The following is a 22,729-nucleotide window of genomic DNA, read 5'->3' on the forward strand; positions in this document are numbered from 1 at the left end:
AACTGTCATTTTTCTGTTTTGCCAAACTATGGTGGCTCAAAAGTTGGTAGATTTAGGCAGAGTCTCATGGCTATTTATGAACCCAAAAATTCCTTACAGGTCTACTCACTATAGTTGGCCTAATAGCTAAAGGCTTTGCTAGACAATCTCAGCTTCTTGAAGAGCACATCAAGGGACCGATGAACAGCAGTTCCTTTCAGGAGCAACTTTTTCCTTCTTTCTCGGCGCCCTGAATTGGGAATCGACCAATACTGCTCTCCTTCGCCTATTTCTCCCAACAATTCATCATTGGTCACAACCCAAGTCTTGCAAGATCAAATTTATTATACTCCCGTCAATAATTCTTGCTTGCCGAATTTTCACTGAAAGATATCAACAAATGCTAAAATGTGGTAGGGTTGCAATGCAAAGCAATTCTTAGCACCCAATTAAGCACTCTGGTTGTCTTGAGCCTATTGCCCAGTAGCTCCTTATGCAATAATAGGACCCCAACTCTCCTCCACAACCCTCAGGGAAGACCCCTGTCCGCTCTGTGAGTTATTTACAGCCCTCATGGATAACCCCCGTCCGTTCTGTGAGTTATCTGCAGCCCTCCTGGAAGAACCCTGCCTGCTCAGCGAATTGTCTGCCCATTCTCTGTTTTTGCCAGTGAGCCTCTTCAGTGTTTGCTTCAGAGATTGCAAATATACCTTGCGTTCCTGCTGAGAACCGGTAGACGATTCTTGATCCCTGGAAAAACCCGGCATCCTTTGCTCCGAATACGACCTTAGAAATGAAGAGGGATACATGGATGGCATGGAAAATCGCTCTGATCTCAAACCACACTGATACCAATGATGCCCTGATCCACTGGTGTCTCGGCTACGCGAGGCGGCGCCGCTCATTGAACCCTGCTTTGACAACGAGGGCGGCTTTCAGAGGTGGACGGGCCCTGAGAGCGCGAGTGAGCGAGCGCAGTGACACTACAATTCCTTTGCAGACCCAGTTTTATCCCTTGTGCCGTGCAAATATACGATTCCGTGGCCAATTGATCCGACTCCTTACGCAACCTCACCAGAGAATGCCCCGTGGAGTACGAGCGACGTGATTTCTTGCCCTGATCCAGGCCCAGCACAGAGAGCGATTCTTGAGAATCGGCGCTCTCTGGTGCCACGGGGGTCTCGACATCGTTGCCCATACGAACACTCCCGTTTCTCGCTCCATCCACCACAACCGTTACCTCCTCTAGTGCCGTGATCTCGGGCGGCTCGATGATTCCGTAGGCAATGCCTGTGGGGTTAGCGTGGTCCGTGGGCACCAGATCGGTTCGACAGACCGGGCATGTTGTGTGTGAGAAGAGCCACATATCAATGCAGTCCGGATGGAAAGCGTGGCTTCACTTGGGCAGCAAGCGGAGCTGCTCATCGTCTTCGAATTCGCTGAGACACACCGTGCACTCGAGCGTTTCTTTGGTCTGCATCTTGACGCCCTTCACGAGATCGTAGCTGAACACTGGAAAGCTTTCGATGACGGCCTTGTCAAGACCACGGTTGCCCTCGTTCTGCCTCCGGGCCTGTGCATTGCCCCCCTCTCCCCTCGTCCCAGGCTTTCGTCTCCTCGGGTGCATTTTCTGAAGCAGATAGAGAAACAACCCACGAAGAAAGCCAAGCCCATTAACACAACCAGGATATTGGCCGTGGATGGGCTAAAACTACCATTGAAGCCGCCGTAGTAATCATTGTTGCTATCGAGAGGGCTATTGCTGTTACCGACCAATCTAAAGGGCAGCAAATGGGGCAGCAAGACTAAAATTCTCAGAGTTTCCTAGGATGACCAAATTAGAACCTCCGCCATTGGCAGGTGGGTTCTTCGAACGGTTCAGCAGAGCTAATCATCTGCTCTTCATTGTTAACCCGACGAATCCAGAGTATGATAAAATTGGAATTCCACGTGCAACCACGTCAGAGCACTGCTCGGATCAACGTCCATGAGTTAGAGAGGTCAAAGACGTCAGACTGCTATAATTATACCCTCACTGAGAATATTGGACAATATTCGCAGTGTGTCTATTTTTTGAATTTTTGTGAGCTAAATTTTATTTCGGTTGAATTTATATTTAAAAAATTAATTAAATATAATTTTTTCCCCAAATAAATCATTATTTTAAAATTATTTACTTAATTTTTAAATGATAAAAATATTAATTTTAAACATATTAATTTTTTCCAGAACTGTATAAAAAAAAATTAGAAACTTAAATATATTTACACTTGTATATTAGTTTTATGCTAACATTAAACTAATTTTGTTGTTAAAGGAAAATGTTGTGTAGGATGTCATAGCCATTACGGAAAAGCTTCACTTGTAAATGTATGGGTTTGAGTGACATCAAGAGTTTTATATTAAGTATTTGGTGAAATCTCTTCATCCTAATTATTGGACAAAATAATTGATAGAAGTGTTTGATAAAAAGTCTATATGTCAAGTAGTTGTCGACATTATTGTCATCAAAAACAAATTTTCACTAATGGTTATGGCTCTTAATGGAACATTGAATCTGTCACATATTTAATAAAATAATATTAGTTTTAATGGGAGTATTTGTCAGGCCTGGAGGTAACTCCTCAAATGAATTGTGTTTATTCATTAAGATTACTCATGGTTATATACATGAGGGAGTGACTCTTGGGCTTCACCTCCCGATGGCTCTTTATTTTCCATTATTTACAAGTCTTCACCCAATCCCAATGGTTAGGTGTCAACATTCCCCCCTTTAATCTGAAGGGATGTTGGTGAGTCCAAGCATTGTTCTGAATCTTTCAAACTTTTCTTTTCCAAGCGCTTTGGTGAAGATGTCTGCAATCTGCTCATAAGTGGAACAATGACATAGATGGATTGTCTTGGCTTCAACATGATGTTGAATCAAATGGTATTTTGTATTGATGTGCTTCGTTTGATCATGGAACTTTGGTTTCTTGGCCAACTTTATTGCAGAGGTGTTGTCAATCATGAGTGGAGTTGAATGTACTTGTTTTACCTACAAATCTTCCAAAAATTTCCTAAGCCACACAATTTCTTTTGTTGCCTCAGCAGCTACCACATATTCTACCTCTGTTGTGGAATCTACTGGAACTGATTATTTGCATGATCTCCAGGAGACAGCTCCTGATCCAAGACGCATAGCATAACCTGAAGTAGATACCCCAGTTTCTTTGTCTCCATCGAAATCTGAATCAGAGTATCCAATCAAGCTGAAGTCACCCACCTGTGTACACTTGAGTCCAAATTCTTGGGTTCCCTTCAAGTACTTTAGAACTCTTTTTGCAGCAGACCAATGTCCCTCACAAGGCTCTTTCATAAACTTGGAGAGGATTCCAATAGCCAAAGAAATGTCTAGTCTGGTAGTAGTCAAGTAGTTGAGACTTCCTACAAGTTGTCTATACTTTGTTGCATCCTCAAATTCTTTTCCTTCAATGGATGTGAGCTTTAAGTTTTGTTCCGTTGGAGTAGTCAGAGGATTTCACTCTATAGAAATTCTCACTGTATATTAAATTGATTATGCAATGTACTAAAGCAAAATACTTAATCTACTTCTACAATCAAACTTGCGAAAGCTAAATCGATTTTTAGCAAGATCAAACATAACACATATAACAGAGAAGAAGATTCAATCACACATGAAACACGGAAGAATACTCTGGGGAAAGCCTCAGTTAAAAACCCGCTATCTGTATTATCATACAAGTGGAAATATCTCAGGATTACACAAAGCTTTAACTCTCAAGCTATCCAGCTCTCAGTACAATCCCTCACTGCTACTCATAGACAGAATAGACAACACATATGCCTTCTCCATTGTCCTCCAAGCCTCCTATTTCCTTACGCTATTTCTCCTGGGTGATCCAGTTGTAACATGTGTGATTTTCACCTCACACGCTGCTCTGACCTTCGTAGTAACTATGCAATCCTCAAGGAATGAATTCCTTTTACATGCAAGAGATATTCACATGGGAATATTCTAGCAACTGATAGTACACTATCCCTACCTTTAATCTCAACTGGGTATTTGTCTGAACTGACATGCATGAGTTATTTATGAGAGAATATTCAGTTATCTGGAGAACACTAGTTGCATGCATGCATGCATTAACTGGCTGAACTCACAATTAGTTCCATAAACTGTTTGGAACTATTTTAACTGGACTTAACTCAGTTAACTGAGCTAACTAGTTAAAACTCTTATACAACTCATCCTTATCTCCTTAATTAAGGGATAACTTCCTCAATCAAAGGGATAACTGTTGCATGACTTCACAAAGACTTCATGTTTGAATTTCACCAACTAATTAACTCAACATGAATTAATTAATTATTTTTCAAACAACTGGTGAGACTAAATTCAAATTTTAATCCTCAATTTTAATTCAAGGACAAATTAAAATTGGAATATATCCTAAAATGCTATCTATAGCAATGCTATTTTTAGCATTTCTTGTTTCTATTTTCAACACTCCCTCTCAACAAGAAAGGGATTATCCGCCACCCCGATCCTGTCTCTGTGGAACTCAAATTTACACTTTGAAAATGCCTTAGTCAAAATGTCAGCATCTTGCACCTCGGTCGAAATATACTACAACAACATGATCCTCCTCGCCACACAGTCTTTGAGATGATGATACCGAATGTCGATAGGCTTGGACCTGTCATAAAATACTAGATTCTCAAAGAGTTTGATACAACTCTGATTATCACAATAGATCACGGTTGGATCCATCCTCTGATCAAACAAACCAACTAGAATTTTTGCATCCAAATGGCCTCACATGCTGCCTCACTTGCAGGCATGTATTCAGCCTCTGCTGAACTGAGTGCAACTGACCTCTGTTTTCTACTGTACCAAGAAACTGTAGCTGAACCAAGGTTGAAAATTCCTCCTGATGTGCTCTTCCGATCTGATGGACTCCATGCCCATTCTGCATCTATGAAGCCCTGTAGCTTGACTCCCTCTGACCGTCTGTACCATAATCCATATTGAGATGTGCCTCTGAGGTATCTCAAAACATGCTTTGTTGCCTTCCAAAACAACTTGGTAGGCTGAACCATAGCTTGACTCAGCTAGTTCACTGCATAACACAAATCTGGTTGTGTGTTCACTAAGTACATCAGTGAATCTTTCAAACTTTTCTTTTCTAAGCGCTTTGGTGAAGATGTCTGCAATCTGCTCATAAGTGGAACAATGACATAGATGGATAGTCTTGGCCTCAACATGATGTTGAATCAAATGGTATTTTGTATTGATGCACTTCGTTCGATCATGGAACTTTGGTTTCTTCGCCAACTTTATTGCAGAGGTGTTGTCAATCATGAGTGGAGTTGAATGTACTTGTTTTACCTACAAATCTTCCAAAAATTTACTGAGCCACACAATTTCTTTTTTTGCCTCAGCTGCTACCACATATTCTGCCTCTGTTGTGTATTCTGCTGGAACTGATTATTTGCATGATCTCCAGAAGACAACTCCTGATCCAAGACTCATAGCATAACCTAGAGTAGATACCCCAATTTCTTTGTCTCCATCGAAGTCTGAATCAAAGTATCCAATCAAGCTGAAGTCACCCACCTGTGTATACTTGAGTCCAAATTCTTGGGTTGCCTTCAAGTACTTTAGAACTCTTTTTGCAGCAGACCAATGTCCCTCACAAGGCTTTTTCATAAACTTGGAGAGGATTCCAATAGCAAACAAAATGTCCGGTCTAGTAGTAGTCAAGTAGTTGAGACTTCCTACAAGTTGTCTATACTTTGTTGCATCCTCAAATTCTTTTCCTTCAATGGATGTGAGCTTTAAGTTTTGTTCCGTTGGAGTAGTCAGAGGATTTCACTCTGTAGAAATTCTCACTGTAGATTAAATTGATTATGCAATGTACTAAAGCAAAATACTTAATCTACTTCTACAATCAAACTTGCGGAAGCTTAATCGATTTTGAGCAAGATCAAATAGAACACATATAACAGAGAAGAAGATTCAATCACACATGAAACATAGAAGAATACTCTGGGGAAAGCCTCAGCTAAAAACCCCGCTATCTGTATTATCATACAAGTGGAAATATCTCAGGATTACACAAAGCTTTAGCTCTCAAGCTATCCAGCTCTCAGTACAATCCCTCATTGCTACTCATAGACAAAATAGACAACACATATGCCTTCTCCTCTGTCCTCCAAGCCTCCTATTTCCTTGCGCTATTTCTTCTGGGTGATCCAATTGTAACATGTGTGATTTTCACCTCACACGCTGCTCTGACCTCTGTAGTAACTGTGCAATCTTCAAGGAATGAATTCCTTCTACATGCAAGAGATATTCACATGGGACTATTCTAGCAACTGATGGTACACTGTCCCTGCCTTTAATCTCAACTGGTTATTTGTCTGAACTGACATGCATGAGTTAATTATGAGAGAATATTCAGTTATCTGGAGAACACTAGTTGCATGCATGCATGCATTAACTGACTGAACTCACAATTAGTTCCATAAACTGTTTGGAACTAATTTAACTGGACTTAACTCTTGAACTGAACTAACTAATTACAACTCATCCTTATCTCCTTAATTAAGGGATAACTTCCTCAATCAAAGGGATAACTGTTGCATGACTTCACAAAGACTTCATGTTTGAATTTCACCAACTAATTAACTCAAGATGAATTAATTAATTATTTTTCAAACAACTGGTGAGACTAAATTCGAATTTTAATCCTCAATTTTAATTCAAGGACAAATTAAAATTGGAATATATCCTGAAATGTATCTATAGCAATGCTATTTTTAGCATTTCTAATTTTAGCATTTCTTATTGCTATTTTTAACACTCCCTCTCAACAAGAAAGGGATTATCTGCCACCCTGATCCTGTCTCTGTGGAACTCGAATTTACACTTTGACAATGCCTTAATCAAAATGTCAGCATCTTGCTCCTCGGTCGAAATAGACTACAACAACATGCTCCTCCTCGCCACACAATCTCTGAGATGATGATACCGAATGTCGATATGCTTGGACCTATCATGAAATACTGGATTCTCAGAGAGTTTGATACAACTTTGATTATCACAATAGATCACGGTTGGATCTATCCTCTGATCAAACAAACCAACTAGAATTTTCCGCATCCAAATGGCCTCACATTCTGCCTGACTTGCAGCCATATATTCAGCCTCTTCTGAGCTGAGTGCAACTGACCTCTGTTTCCTTCTGTACCAAGAAACTGCAGATAAACCAAGGTTGAAAATTCCTCCTAATGTTATCTTTCAATCTGATGGACTCCCTGCCCAATCTGCATCTATGAAGCCCTATAGCTTGACTCCCTCTGACTGTATGTACCATAATCCATATTGAGATGTGCCTCTAAGGTATCTCAAAACATGCTTCGCTACCTTCCAAAATATCTTGGTAGGCTGACCCATAGCTTGACTCAGCTGGTTCACTGCATAACACAAATCTGGTCGTGTGTTCACTAAGTACATCAGTGAACCCACAAGCTGCTTGTACATAGTAGCTTCTACTACTTCTCCTAAAGTAGCATCCTCCTTCCTCCAGTTACCTGCTAGAAGAGTCTGCATGGGCTTTCACTTCTCCATGTGGAATCTCCTGAGTATCTCATTGGCATACTTTCCTTGAGACACAAACACTTCCCCATCCTTCTGCCACACTTCCATGCCTAGAAAGTAGCGCATGAGACCCATGTCTTTCATCTCGAACTCTCTTGCAAGGTCCTCCTTGCAAGACATGATCAACTGATCATCACCTGTCAATATCAGATCATCAACATAAAGAACAATGATCAACTGCTTACCTTCCACCATGATGTGGAATAAGTTCCCATCCGCTTCACTCTTTGTGAAGCCCAACCCAGTGAAGTAGTTTTTGATCCTGCTGTACCAAGCACGAGGTGCTTGCTTCAGCCCATACAAATCTCTCTTAAGTCGACACACATGCGACTCACAATTGAAGGTCTCAAATCCTTCTAGCTACTCTATGTACACCTCTTCCTCAATCTTGCCATTGAGGAATGCAGTCTTCACATCCATTTGATGGATCTTCCAACCCATCTGTTCTGATAGTGCCAACATCGATCCAATAGATGAGTACCTTGCTACAGGGGAAAAAGTCTCATCATAGTTGATCCCCTCGACCTGTGAGAAACCACGGGCAACAAACCTTGCCTTATGTTTCTCCACACTACGATCAGCAGCATGCTTTACCTTGTAAAGCCAAGAGGAACTCACAACTGACTTTTTCTCCGGTCTTGGAACAATATCCCAAACACTGTTCTGAACTATGGAGTCATACTCCTCCAACATAGCATCAACCCAAATCGGTTGTTGCACTGCTTCCTCAAAGGAAGATGGCTCGGTCTCAACACATTCCCCAACAAGGGCCATGTATCCAATGTACCTATCAGGTGACCTCCTTTGTCTGCGCTGAGAAGATGGTTCTCCCACGTTCTCTCTCGCATCCAACAACAATCTGGCAACTTCTCTCGTAGGCTTTTGCCCATCTCTGGAAGACTCTGCATGAGTGGATGTCTCCACTCCTGGAACCTCTGCATGTGGTTCCTCCACATCAGTTTGAGGCTCCTCCTCCTTAGGAACCAAAAGTTCCTCCTCTGCCTGCAACTTGAGCTCCCTCTCAAGGGAAACTTTCATGGCCTTTAGCTCATCGAACTTAAGATCTCTGCGAACCACTATCCTTTGACTGGTAGGCAAATACACCCGATAGTTGTGGGGAGTATCAGTGTACCCCACAAATATCCCCAACTCTGTTGTCAGCTCTAGATTCTTTCGGGCATCCTTGGTCACATGGAAATAAACCGATGAGCCAAAGATCCTGAAGTGACCCACATCTGGTCTCTTCCCAGAGAAAGCTTCCTCTAGTGTCTTCATCCCAAGTATGCGATGTGGGATTCTATTATGCAAATAGACTGTTGTGTTGCATGCTTCAGCCCACAAATGAAGTGGTAGGCCTTGGTCATGCAGCATCACCCGAGCTGCCCCCACAATACCAAGGCTTTAAACTCACAAAACCTTGAGAAGGCTTGATCCTTCTTCTGCATGAAATAGATCCAGCATCTACGAGAAAAATCATCAATGGAAATCACATAATACATTTGTTTAGCGGTGGAGGCATTTGAGAATGGTCCACACACATCTGTATGTACTCGCTCCAAGATTGCTTCGGCTCGACTGTCTCGATCCTGAAAGGAAGATTTTGCATACTTACCCAAGGTACAACCTTTGCATGTGTCCACTAGCTCAACTTTACCTTTGGGAAGTCCGGTAGAAATCTGTTGCATTATCTTCATGGCCCCATGATACAAGTGGCCCAACCTTCTATGCCATAACTCGCCAATATCTTCGCTTTGCACCAATTCTACTTTGGAACTCAATGCAGCACAGTCATCTACCTCCAGCTTCTAGAGATTATTCACTCGAATCCCAATCCTCTTGGTCTGACCTATGGCTATGTGTCTTAGGAACACCTTTCCTTTATTGAAATCTACATCATAGCCTTTGTCTTCCAACATCGCGACCGATACCAAGTTTTTCTTCAGTCTAGGCACATACTTTACATCAGTCAAGGTGAGAGGAGCTCCATGCTCCCTCTGAAACACAACCATACCTTCACCTGAAACATGGTACTTTCCATCATCACCCATCTCTATGCGCATCTGGAGGTCTTTGTCCTCCAAGGTACTGAATAAACTCTTATCGTCGATCATGTGGAATGAGGCTCCATTGTCCAGGTACCAAACACAACCCACCATCGAAGAAACCATGCATGCGATGAGGGTAAAATCCAATTCGAACTGTGAGGCCAGTGCCTCACCATCTGATCCTTTTGAGGATCCCTTCTTGGATTTCTTCAATGGATAATTAGTTTCATAATGGCCCACCTCATGACAATTAAAGCATCTCACCTTAGATTTGTCAATCTTCTTCCCACCGTGGGAAGAACTCTTTTTGGAATGGGAAGCCTTCCCTTTCCCTTTCCTCACCTTACTTGCTAAGGCTATATTTCCTTCTTCATCATGCTTAGATGAAAAGTCGTCTCTGGTGCTTCTCCTGATCTCCTCTTGCATCAGATCCGACCATAGTCGTTCCCAATCTGGTAGTTTCTCTCTTCAATTCATTGAGTCTTGGTAGCTATGCCAGCTCTTAGGAAGACTGAGGAGAGCAAGACTCACCATATCATCATTAGCTATCGTGATTCCTACACTTCCAAGCTCATCTCTACAAGTGGTGAGCTTGTTCATATATGTAGAGATCGTGTCGCCCTTTTCACACTTGATTTTCCGAAGCTTGTCCTTCAGCGCCAACTTCCTCTGGTCGTTGTTGTTTTGATATAGGTCCTTCAATGTCTTCCACATTGAAAACGGAGTCTCCTTCCCATAGAGATTCAAGACAATATGGTCTCGAACTCCCTTCAGAAGAATCCTCCTCGCTCTCGCCACACATTTCTTCCATTCCGCCAATTTGTGGGCATTAGCTACTGCTAGCTCGGGGACTTCTTGATCAATGAAGTCCTTCAAACCATTGTCTTCTAATACTGCTTCCATGCAATCCTTCCAGGCTATGTAATTCGCGCTGCCATCCAGGGCATACTCGAGTCTCAAACCATTGAATGCCATTGGTGAACTTTGAGATGTGATAAGAAATTGATTTTGTACCTACAATCAAGAAATTTAAACTTCTCCCTTCTTTGTATATTGTTCTCCGCTTTGATCACCTTTGCTTTGATACCATGTAGAAATTCTCACTATAGATTAAACTGATTATGCAATGTACTAAAGCAAAATACTTAATCTACTTCTACAATCAAACTTGCGGAAGCTAAATCGATTTTAAGCAAGATCAAACAGAACACATAAAACAGAGAATAAGATTCAATCACACATGAAACACAAAAGAATACTCTGGGGAAAGCCTCAGCTAAAAACCCCACTATCTGTATTATCATACAAGTGGAAATATCTCAGGATTACACAAAGCTTTAGCTCTCAAGCTATCCAACTCTCTGTACAATCCTCACTGCTGCTCATAGACAAAATAGACAACACATGTGCCTTCTCCTTTATCCTCCAAGCCTCCTATTTCCTTGCGTTGTTTCTCCTGGGTGATCCAGTTGTAACATGTGTGATTTTAACCTCACACTGCTCTAACCTCTGTAGTAACTGCGCAATCCTCAAGGAATGAATTCCTTCTGCATGCAAGAGATATTCACATGGGAATATTCTAGCAACTGATAGTACATTGTCCCTTCCTTTAGTCTCAACTGGGTCTTTGTCTGAACTGACATGCATGAGTTATTTATGAGAGAATTTTCAGTTATCTGGAGAACACTAGTTGCATGCATGCATGCATTAACTCACTGAACTCACAAATAGTTCCACAAATTGTTTGGAACTAATTTAACTAGACTTAACTCAGTTAACTGAGCTAACTAATTACAACTCAAATACAACTCATCCTTATCTCCTTAATTAAGGGATAACTTCCTCAATCAAAGGGATAATTGTTGCATGACTTCACAAAGACTTCATGTTTGAATTTCACCAACTAATTAACTCAAGATGAATTAATTAATTATTTTTCAAATAGCTGGTGAGACTAAATTCGAATTTTAATTCTCAATTTTAATTCAAGGAAAAATTAAAATTGGAATATATCCTGAAATGCTATCTATAGCTATGTTATTTTTAGCATTTTTTGTTGCTATTTTCAACGCACTCAACCATTCCAAACATGTTCAACAGATCTCCAATGTACTTATTTTGAGAGAGGAATATAGACTTCGAATGTTGAGTTACTTCAATACCAAGATAGTAGTGAACATAGCCCAAGTTAGTCATTTCAAAACCTTTCCTCAATTCCTTCTTTATGGATGTAATGTAGCTCTCAATGTTCCCTTCCATCAAAAAATCATCTACATATACCACAAGATATACAACTGCTTTTCCAACTTTCTTGACAAACAAAGTTGCATCATCAAGATCATAATATTTGAAGTTGAGTTTCAGAAGATGCTTAGTTAACTTTTCATACCAACGTCACAGTGCTTGCTTGAGGCCATACAAGGATTTCACAAGTTTGCATACTTTATGTTCATGTCCCTTTACAAAAAATCCTTTAGGATGGGACATAAAAACATTATCTTTCATATCTCCATTCAAGAAAGCGATTTTTACATCCATTTGATGGACTTTCCAACTGTTATGAGCTGCTAAGGCAAAGAGTGTCCAGATGATAGCCCATTTTGTTGTGGGAGCAAAAGTTTCCTCATAATCGACCCCTTCCTTCTGTGCAAAACCTTTTGCCACAAGCCTAGCTTTGTGCTTGTCAAGTGAGCCATCATCTTTATACTTGTTCTTGTAGACCCACTTATAGCCAATTGGTTTGTTCCCAATGGAGGGTCAACTAGCTTCCAAGTGACATTCTTTATCAAGGCATCATATTCCTTTTGCATCGCTTCTTTCCATTCATCATGAGAAGCAGATTCTTTGAAGGAAGTTGGTTCAAAATCTGTAGACAAATTTAGTTCACAATCATAAGAAACATCCATATCAACAGGTGAATCAGAATCATCTACATCACCTCCATTTTGCCTCGTTGAATTTCGTGTTCCTGTCTTTCCAACCTCATTAGGATGAACACTTTTCATACCAACGTCACAGTGCTTGCTTGAGGCCATACAAGGATTTCACAAGTTTGCATACTTTATGTTCATGTCCCTTTACAAAAAATCCTTTAGGATGGGACATAAAAACATTATCTTTCATATCTCCATTCAAGAAAGCGATTTTTACATCCATTTGATGGACTTTCCAACTGTTATGAGCTGCTAAGGCAAAGAGTGTCCAGATGATAGCCCATTTTGTTGTGGGAGAAAAAGTTTCCTCATAATCGACGCCTTCCTTCTGTGCAAAACCTTTTGCCACAAGCCTAGCTTTGTGCTTGTCAAGTGAGCCATCATCTTTATACTTGTTCTTGTAGACCCACTTATAGCCAATTGGTTTGTTCCCAATGGAGGGTCAACTAGCTTCCAAGTGCCATTCTTTATCAAGGCATCATATTCCTTTTGCATCGCTTCTTTCCATTCATCATGAGAAGTAGATTCTTTGAAGGAAGTTGGTTCAAAATCTGTAGACAAATTTAGTTCACAATCATAAGAAACATCCATATCAACAGGTGAATCAGAATCATCTACATCACCTCCATTTTGCCTCGTTGAATTTCGTGTTCCTGTCTTTCCAACCTCATTAGGATGAACACTTTCAAATGTCTTTGTCAACCACTTTGGGGGACCTTTCTAAGATGGTCCAGGTTGCTCAGTTGATTGAGTTGGGACTGAATCAATATTGAGTCTCCCAATTCTGTCAATCACATCACTCAAAGTATCATCAGTGGTTGGAGTTTCATGTGGGGTAGAGAGTGTTTCAGAAGAAGGTTCCACAGATTGATCTAGTATAGGAATCACCCCTTCAAGATGTGGAATCTGATTATCAAATTCTTGAAATGATTTTGCATGACCGAATCTATCCAAGCGATCAAGTTGTCGCTCAACAACATTGTCAACTTTGGAAGATTCAAGAAAGATTACATCTCTAGATACAACAAACTTTTTATTAACTTCATCATAGAGACGGTATGCTTTGGAGGTATTTGAATACCCCAAGAAGATACACTTATGACTCCTTGCACCAATTTTGTTTCTATGTACCTTTAGAATCAAGGCATAATAGGTGGAACCAAAGACCCTGAGATGCTTTACTGAAGGAATGTGGCCATACCACATTTCATAAGGAGTCTTGTTTCTAATAGCATTATATGGACATTCATTCTTTACATATACAGCACATAGAACTGCATCAACCCAAAACATCAATTTTACATTATTGAAAAACATCATGGAACGTACCATATTTAAGATTGTCCTATTCATTCTTTCAGCTACTCTGTTTTGTTGGGGATTATAAGGCACAATTGTTTGATGTTTGATCCCATGCTAGCAAAGATAGTTTTCAAATTCATTTGAAGTGTATTATTTTCCATTATCAGTTCAAATAGAGCCAATATGAGATTGTGCATAATTTTCAATCCATGTATGAAAGTTCTTGAAAGTTTGAAAAGCATCAGATTTTCTCTTCAATAAATAAACCCAACACATTTTGGTTTAGTCATTAATAAATGTCATCATATATTTATTTCCATTTGCAGAAGGAACAAGCATTGGACCGCATAAATCTAAATGAATGAGTTCAATTTTTCTATGTGCTCTGGAATGTGAATCATGAAAAGATTGTTTGTTATGATTTCCTAGAATATAAGCATCACATTGCTTAAGTTTCCTAGGAATTGTAGGCAAACCAGTAACACTATTTTTCTTCAACAAGCAAAGGTTGTCATAGTTCAAGTGTCCAAATCTAGCATGCCATAAAATACTTGATGGAAATGTACCTTCATCATAATGAGAATTGTATGGGAAATTTTGTGCATGAGCAGAGGTACCTTGCAGCTTGGGAAGTCTTTCTTCTTCTATCCTCTTCATGACAAGTGAGTGATCTGAAGCTTTCTCACCTCAACCTTGTCATCAAACATATGAATGGAGTGTCCTTGCTGGTGGATGAGGCAATTTGAGCCCGATTGTGCCAAGACATGATGGCCTAAGTTTTGATTTGTTTGCAAAGTATATTGCTCCATCAACACTGTCAATAAATTCTTCAAAAAAATCTTTTCTAAAAGTCATGTGGCAAGTTGCTTCTGAATCAAGCAACCAATCATTTTTCCAAGAAGCAAGTGAAGCATTAAACAAGTCTTCATTTACTCCAATATTACAATGTGCCACAACATAGTGAGTGGATTCAGGTGCTTTACGTTTCTCTTTGTCATTGATTTTACCTTTGGGTTGATTTCTTTCCTGCTCAATTCTGTTCCAAGGCAACTTGCATTTGGATGCATCATGTGATCCATCTCTATTGCAATGTATGCAATGAAGATCAAACTTTTCTCCTTGAGAGTGTCTAACCCCCTGCCTCTAAAATTTCTTCTTCCTCTTCCCCTTCGACCACCTCTTCCTTTGGAAGAATCTTGAGCATGATTCTTCTCTCTATGTGCAAGAGACACAACTTCTTCAGAAGACTAGGGAGTTTTCTTCTTCCCAAAATCTTTCTCTCTCTCCACAAATTTATTCTCAAGGGAGTCAAAGGTAATCTCTTTGAGGTTTCCATTTGCTTACAATGACTCAAGATAATTTGAATAAGTGGGGTAAAGTACCTTGACAAAATCTATGAGAGGAATGTCTAGCTCAGAATTAGTGACTTTGATATCATACATAATAGATTTTACTTCTGATGCTAGAGCAAGATGATCATCATTTTGTAATTCAAGACTGAACAATTTAATCATCAACTGGAAAACTTCAAGCACAGAGTGTGAGTCATAGAGTTCCTTCAACTTCTATAGGGATTCAAAAACATTTGAAAATGGTGAAATATGGTGACTCACCTCTTCATTTACAGATGCTGCAATCAAGGCATAGGCCTTGATTTTCTTGTTTTCCCAAATGGCGAATTCCTTGTCTTAGGTAGGCTTTGCAGGTTCATTATCTCCTTCTCCTACACAAACTCCTTTCCATAGCTCATTGAAAATGAGAGTGTGTTTTATCTTCCGTAACCATTTTGGATAGTTCTCTTTGCTGGTGAGAACCACTCCCACAATATATATCAATGAATGCATTTTAAAATCTGTGTACTGTAAAAAAAATGTACTTGTATTGCCAATATGTTGTAAGAAATTGCAATTCTAATGTATATAACAGAGGTATATATGAGGGAGGGGTTATGTGGGGGAGGGAGTATTTGGAGAATATGTATGTAATATATGTAATATGCAGAACAACACAACAATTAAAAAACTGGAGTTGTAATGGTATTGTGGTAGCGGATTTATTAAAAATGGAGTGGAGAGGGCCGAGAGGCAGGCAGGAAGTGCGCAGTTGGGAGAGGTATTAAAAAAGTGGCAGGAATGGAGTGTGTATTAACTTATGTATGGAGGGTCGATTGTGTAATGAGGAATCCGAGTGGGAGGGCCGCGTATGGCAACGACAACGTAGTGGGGAGGGGACCACTGGGTGAGGGAGATGTGAACAATCAAAAAATTGTGTTAGTATATTCTTTTCAGAGAAACTATGATCCAAACCTCAAGCAGGAATAATACAGATGCCCAATCACTTAATGAATTTGTCCACAGGAATGTTTTCAGAGATTTTAGAGCTTGTGTGCAAATAAATCCTTGACAGAGACCAAAAACAAAAATACCCTGCAAGAACACCACGCACCCACACCTACAATGAATCAATCTATCAATCCTCCTTGTGGATTTTCCAACCGCGAAAACATAGACAATGATAATCAGGGGCCTTTCGACTCACACAATGCATTGGGAGCATATTATTAAAAACTGGGTAGCAACGTATGAAGAGCACAGTGTGCAAGGCTTCGAGGGTGCTGAGGGAGCATAGTCGAGGGACTGGAGAATGTGAGGAGTATGGAGCAAAAACAATAAAAATAAATAAATTATAGGACACAGTAACCAAAGGAGAGGCCTACACTGTAGAAAAACTTGTAGATTCACAAGCTCATGTAATCTACTAAAACAAGAGAAAAGAATCTACTTCTACTCTTTACAGCGGAAACCCATAAACATCGAGCAAACAATAATCAATAGAGGAAGAGAATCAAAGGCACATAACACAATAAATATCCAGGGAAAGCCACAGCTCAAAACCCCACTATCTGTTTTGTATTAATCCAGAAAATCAAGATGAAATTACAATGCTTGTTCTCTCTAGAACAATCCCAGCACTCAACAAATTCAATCTCCAACTCATAAGCAAGCTCAAGGCCAAAGCTTAGCCAATTCACAAGCTCTCCAAGTCTCTATTCCAATGTGCAATTGCTATGGAGAATAGCTTGTATTTAAAGGGAAATAAAGCCTCTAAAAATAACATAATCTCTCAAGGATCAGTTCCTGATTGCATGCACTATCATTGCAACTCAGAAAAATCTAAAACAAATAATACACTATCCCTGCACTCTAGTCTCAACTAGGTCTTTCTCAGAATCAACATGCATGAGTTTCTAATGGTGGAATCTTCAGTTAACTAGAGTAGCACTAATTAGGTCACTAGTGTCCCAACTGACTGTTTACTCACTATTAGTTCCTGAAACTGATTGGAACTAATTTAATTGGACTTAACTCAATAAACTGAGTTAACTAATTACAACTCATTCATAACTCATCCTTAACTCCTATAAGTTAGGGAGAACATATACATGTCTTCTAAAAGACTTCCAATTCGAATTTCCTAAATTAATTAAGTTAATTAAACTTAATTAATTATTTTCAAATTGCTATGAGAAAATAATTCTATTTTAATTCACAGTTTAATTCAAGGACAAATTAAACTGGAATTTCTTGTTGCCATTTCTCAACACTCCCTCTCAACAAGAAAGGGATTATCCACTACCCTGATCATGTCTCTGTGAAACTCGAATTTACATCTTGGCAATGCCTTTGTCAAGATGTCAGCATCTTGCTCCTTCGTGGGAATGTAATCTAACAACATGATCTGCCTCAATACACAATCTCTAAGATGATGATACCGGATATCTATATGCTTGGACCGATCATGAAAAACTGGATTTTTAGAGAGTTTGATACAACTCTGATTATCACAATAAAATCAATGTCGGATCCATCGGTTTACCAAACAAACCAACCAAGATCTTCCTCATCTAGAAAGCCTCACATGCTGCTTGACTTGCATCCATGTACTCTGCCTCTACTGAACTGAGTGCAACTGATCTCTGTTTCTTGTTGTACCAAGAAACTGCAGCTAACCCAATACTAAAGATCCCTCCTGATGTGCTCTTCCTGTCAGATGGACTCCCTGCCCAATCTGCATTGGTGAAGCCTTGAAGCTTCACTCCCTTTGTTCGTCTGTACCACAACCCAAACTAAGTAGTGCCTCTGAGGTATCTCAATACATGATTTGCTGCCTTGCGATACAACTTGGTAGGCCTAACCATCGCTTGACTAAGTTGGCTAACTTCATAACACATATCTGGTCGTGTGTTCACCAAATACATGAGTGAACCCACAAGTTGCCTGTAAACAATAGCTTCCACTACTTATCCTGAAGTATCATCCTCTTTCCTCCAGTTACCATCTAGAGGAGTCTCCATGGGTTTACTGCTCTCCATTCAGAATCTCCTGAGTATCTCATTAGCATACTTGCCTTGAGAAACAAACAACTCCCCATCTCTCTGCCATACCTCCATGCCAAGAAAGTAATACATGAGCCCCATGTCCTTCATCTCAAACTCTCTTGCAAGGTCGTCCTTGCAAGATTTGATGAGCTTCTCATCACCTATCAGTGTGAGATCATCTACATAAAGTACAATGATCAAAAGCTTACCTTCCACCACTACGTGTTACAGGTTTTCATTTGCTTCACTCTTCGTGAATCCCAACCCAGTGAAGTAGCTATATATCCTGGTGTACCAAGCACGGGGTCCTCACTTCAGCCCATACAATTCTCTCTTGAGTCGGCACACATGCGACTCATGGTCCAAGGTTTCAAAACCTTCGGGCTGTTATATGTACACCTCTTCCTCAATCATGCCATTGAGGAAGGTAGTCTTCACATCCATCTGATGGATCTTCCAACCCATCTGTGCAGATAGTGCCAAAATAGATTTGATAGATGAGTACCTTGCAACAAGAGAAAAGCTCTCATCATAGTCAATCCCCTCTACCTGTGAAAAGAAACAGGACACAAATTTGGCCTTATGATTCTCAACACTACCATCTGCAACTTGCTTTACCTTGTAAAGCCAACGGTATCTCACAACTGACTTGTCCTCCAGTCTCGGAACCACATCCCAAACACTATTTCGAACTATGGAGTCATACTCCTCCACCATCACATCAACCCAAACTGGTTGCTGCACTGCTTCTTGAAAGGAAGATGGATCTGTCACAACACATGCACCCATAAGTGCCCTGTATCCAATGTACCTCTTTGGTGACCTCCTCTGTCTGTGTTTAGAATACGGTGCTCCCACATTCTCTCGTGCATCATCCAACAATCTTTCAACCTCTCTAGTGCACTTTCTTCCCTCTTTGGAAGACTCTGCCTGAGTGGATGTCTCCACTCCCGGAACCTCTGCATGTGGCTGCTCCACATCAATATGAGGCTCCTCAACCTTAGGAACTACAAGTTCCTCCTCTGCATGTAGCTTAATCTCCCTCTCAAGGGATAATCGCATGGCCTTCTCCTCATCAAACTTGACATCCCTGCGAACCACTCCCATCTGACTGGTTTGCATGTACACTCGATAGTTGTGGGGAGTATCAGCATACCCCATAAAGATCCTTAACTCTGTTGTTGGCTCAAGCTTCTTCCGTGCATATTTGGTCACATGGAAATAAATTGATGACCCAAAAATCCTGAAGTGACCAACATCTGGCCTCTTACCGAAATAAGCTTCCTCTGGTGTTTTACTCTCAAGTATCTGATGTGGACTACGGTTCTGAACATAAACCGCTATGTTGCATGCCTCAACCCACAAGTGTAGTGGTAGGCCCTGATCATGCAACATCGCTCTTGTTGCCCCTACTATGCTCTTGTTCTTCCTCTCGGCAACCTCATTCTATTGAGGGTTATGAGGTGCCATCAACTCTCATTTAATCCCTTCCACTGCACAAAATTATTAAACTCATTGGAGACATATTCTCCACTGTTATCACTCCGTAGAGCTCTAACCTTTTTACCTGACTCTTTCTCGACCAATGCTTTGAATTCACAAAAATTTGTGAATGTCTGATCCTTTCTCTGCATGGAAAATATCCAGCATTTATGAGAATAGTCATCTACAAATATAACATAATACCTGTGTTTGGTGGTGGATACTGTCGAGAATGGTCCACACACATCTGAATGGACTCTCTCCAGAATAGACTCTACTCGACTATCTCTATCTCCAAAGGAAGACTTGGTGTATTTTCCCAAAGTACAACCCTTGCATGTATCAACTTGCTCAAGTGTACCTTTGGGAAGAACGGTAGACATTTTCTGCAATATGTTCAAAGCCCCATGATGCAAGTGGCCCAATCACCTGTGCCACAACTCATCGATGTCTCATCTCAACATCTTTTCTACTTTTGAACTCAAAACAACACAATCCTCTACCTCTATCTTATAGAGATTCTGAACTCAAATCCCTATCTTCTTTACTTGACCCGTGGCTATGTGTCGAAGGAACGCCTTTCCTTTCGAAAAGATCACATCATAGCCTTTATCCTCAAGCATGGCAATAGATACCAAGTTCTTCTTCAGTCTGGGTACATGCATAACATTCTTCAAGGTGAGTGGAGCCACATGCTCCCTATGAAAAGTAATAGTGCACACACCAGTAACACTATACTTACCGTCATCACCCATCTCGAGATGCATCTTGAGATCTTTCTCCTCTAGTTCACTGAATAACTCTTTGTCACCAGTCATGTGGAAAGAATCTCCACTGTCTGAGTACCATACTCTTCCCATCATTGAATACACCATGCATGCAATGAGGGAAAAATCCAATTCGAATTGGGAGGCCAAAGCCCCACCCGCCGCTCCCATTGAGGACTTCTCCTTGGACTTCTTCAATGGATAATTTGTAGCAAAGTGACCCATCTTGTGACAATGAAAGAATTTAACTTTCGTCATGTCCTTCTTCTTACCTCCATGATAAGAATCTGATTTGGAACAAGAAATTTTACCTTTCCCCTTCCTTGCCTTAATCGCTAAGGCACAGTTCTCTTCATCATCAGTGTTTGATGAAGAGCCATCCCTGGTGTTCCTCTTGATCTCATCCTGCATCAAATCCGACCATAGTCATTCCTAATCTGGTAGCTTCTCCCGACCATTGACAGAGTCCTGATAACTATGCCAACTCTTTGGGAGTCCAAGAAGAGAAAGGCTCACCATATCCTCCTCGGCAACTATGATTCCAACACTTCCAAGTTCATCCCGACATTGAGTGAACTTGGTCAAGTACTTTGGAATCGTCTCGCCTTTCTCCATATTGATTTTACAAAGTTTATCCTTTAGTGCCAACTTCCTTTGATCACTGCTATTATGATACAAGTCTGTCAATGTTTTCCACATAGCATGCGAAGTTTCCTTGCCATGGAGACTCAAGACAATGTGGTCTCGAACTCCCTCAAGGATTATCTGCCTTGCCTTCGCCACACACTTCTTCCATTCGGCCAAGTTCTATGCATCCGTAGCTGCTGGCTTGGGGACTTCTTGATCAATGAATTCCTTCAAGCCATTATCTTCTAGCACAACCTCCATCCTGTCCCTCTAGGCTATAAAATTCAAGTTTCCTTCCAAGGCATACTCAAGCCTCAACCCATGGAATTCCATCTGCCAATCCTGAAGTATGTATGCAAATTTGACTTTCACCTATAACCCAGAAACTCAAAACTTCGAAATCTCCTCTAGAGAGTTGATTTTAAATTAGCGATATCTCCCTCATCCGAACTCCAATTCAGTCGATTATTTTTTAATTTGGGTATATTTTCCCAAGGAATCCAAATCTGCAAGTTGTTTCTGAAAATTTTTGCACATAAATTCTCAGAACTTCTCTACAAACTCTCGGCCCAAAAAACAATGTTTCTCCGATACCATGTAGAAAAACATGTAGATTCACAAGCTCATGTAATCTACTAAAACAAGAGACAAGAATCTACTTCTACTCTTTACAGAAGAAGCCCATAAACATCGAGCAAACAATAATCAATAGAGGAACAGAATAAAGGCACATAACACAATAAATATCCGGGGAAAGCCACAACTCAAAACCCCACTATCTGTTTTGTATTAATCCGGAAAATCAAGATGAAATTACAATGCTTGTTCTCTCTAGAATAATCCTAGCACTCAACAAATTCAATCTCCAACTCATAAGCAAGATCAAGGCCAAAGCTTATCCAATTCACAAGCTCTCCAAGTCTCTATTCCAATGTGCAATTCCTATGGAGAATAGTTTGTATTTAAAGGGAAATAAAGCCTCTAAAAATAGCATAATCTCTCAAGATAATTTCCTGATTGCATGCACTATTAGTGCAACTCAGAAAAATCTAAAACAAATAGTACATTGTCCCTGCACTCTAGTCTCAACTGGGTCTTTCTCAGAATCAACATGCTTGAGTTTCTGATGGTGGAATCTTCAGTTAACTAGAGTAGCACTAATTAGGTCACTAGTGTCCCAACTGGCTGTTTACTCACTATTAGTTCCTGAAACTAATTGGAACTAATTTAACTTGACTTAACTCAATAAACTGAGTTAACTAATTACAACTCATTCATAACTCATCCTTAAATCCTATAAGTTAGGGAGAACATATACATGTCTTCTAAAAGACTTCTAATTCGAAATTCCTTAATTAACTAAGTTAATTAAACTTAACTAATTATTTTCAAATTGTTATAAGAAAAGAATTCTATTTTAATTCACAGTTTAATTCAAGGAAAAATTAAACTGGAATTTTTTATTGCCATTTCTGAACATACACGCCAAAACAGTCACAATTTCAATAAACGTTAGCATCTCGACTCCCACTGTGATCGGTTATCCTATA

The 22,729-nt window shown here is 40.2% G+C and overlaps 1 pseudogene; it reads right to left on the reverse strand.

The window, feature by feature from the left end:
• Positions 1–470: 470 nt before the first annotated feature.
• On the reverse strand, positions 471–22,698 carry LOC149234495 (uncharacterized; annotated as a pseudogene).
• Positions 22,699–22,729: the final 31 nt, after the last annotated feature.

The sequence above is a fragment of the Pinus tabuliformis genome, chromosome 8, assembly GCF_031772625.1.
Source record: "Pinus tabuliformis cultivar Carrire ecotype Pingquan chromosome 8, CPIR1, whole genome shotgun sequence".
In the NCBI taxonomy this organism is placed as follows: Eukaryota; Viridiplantae; Streptophyta; class Pinopsida; order Pinales; family Pinaceae; genus Pinus; species Pinus tabuliformis.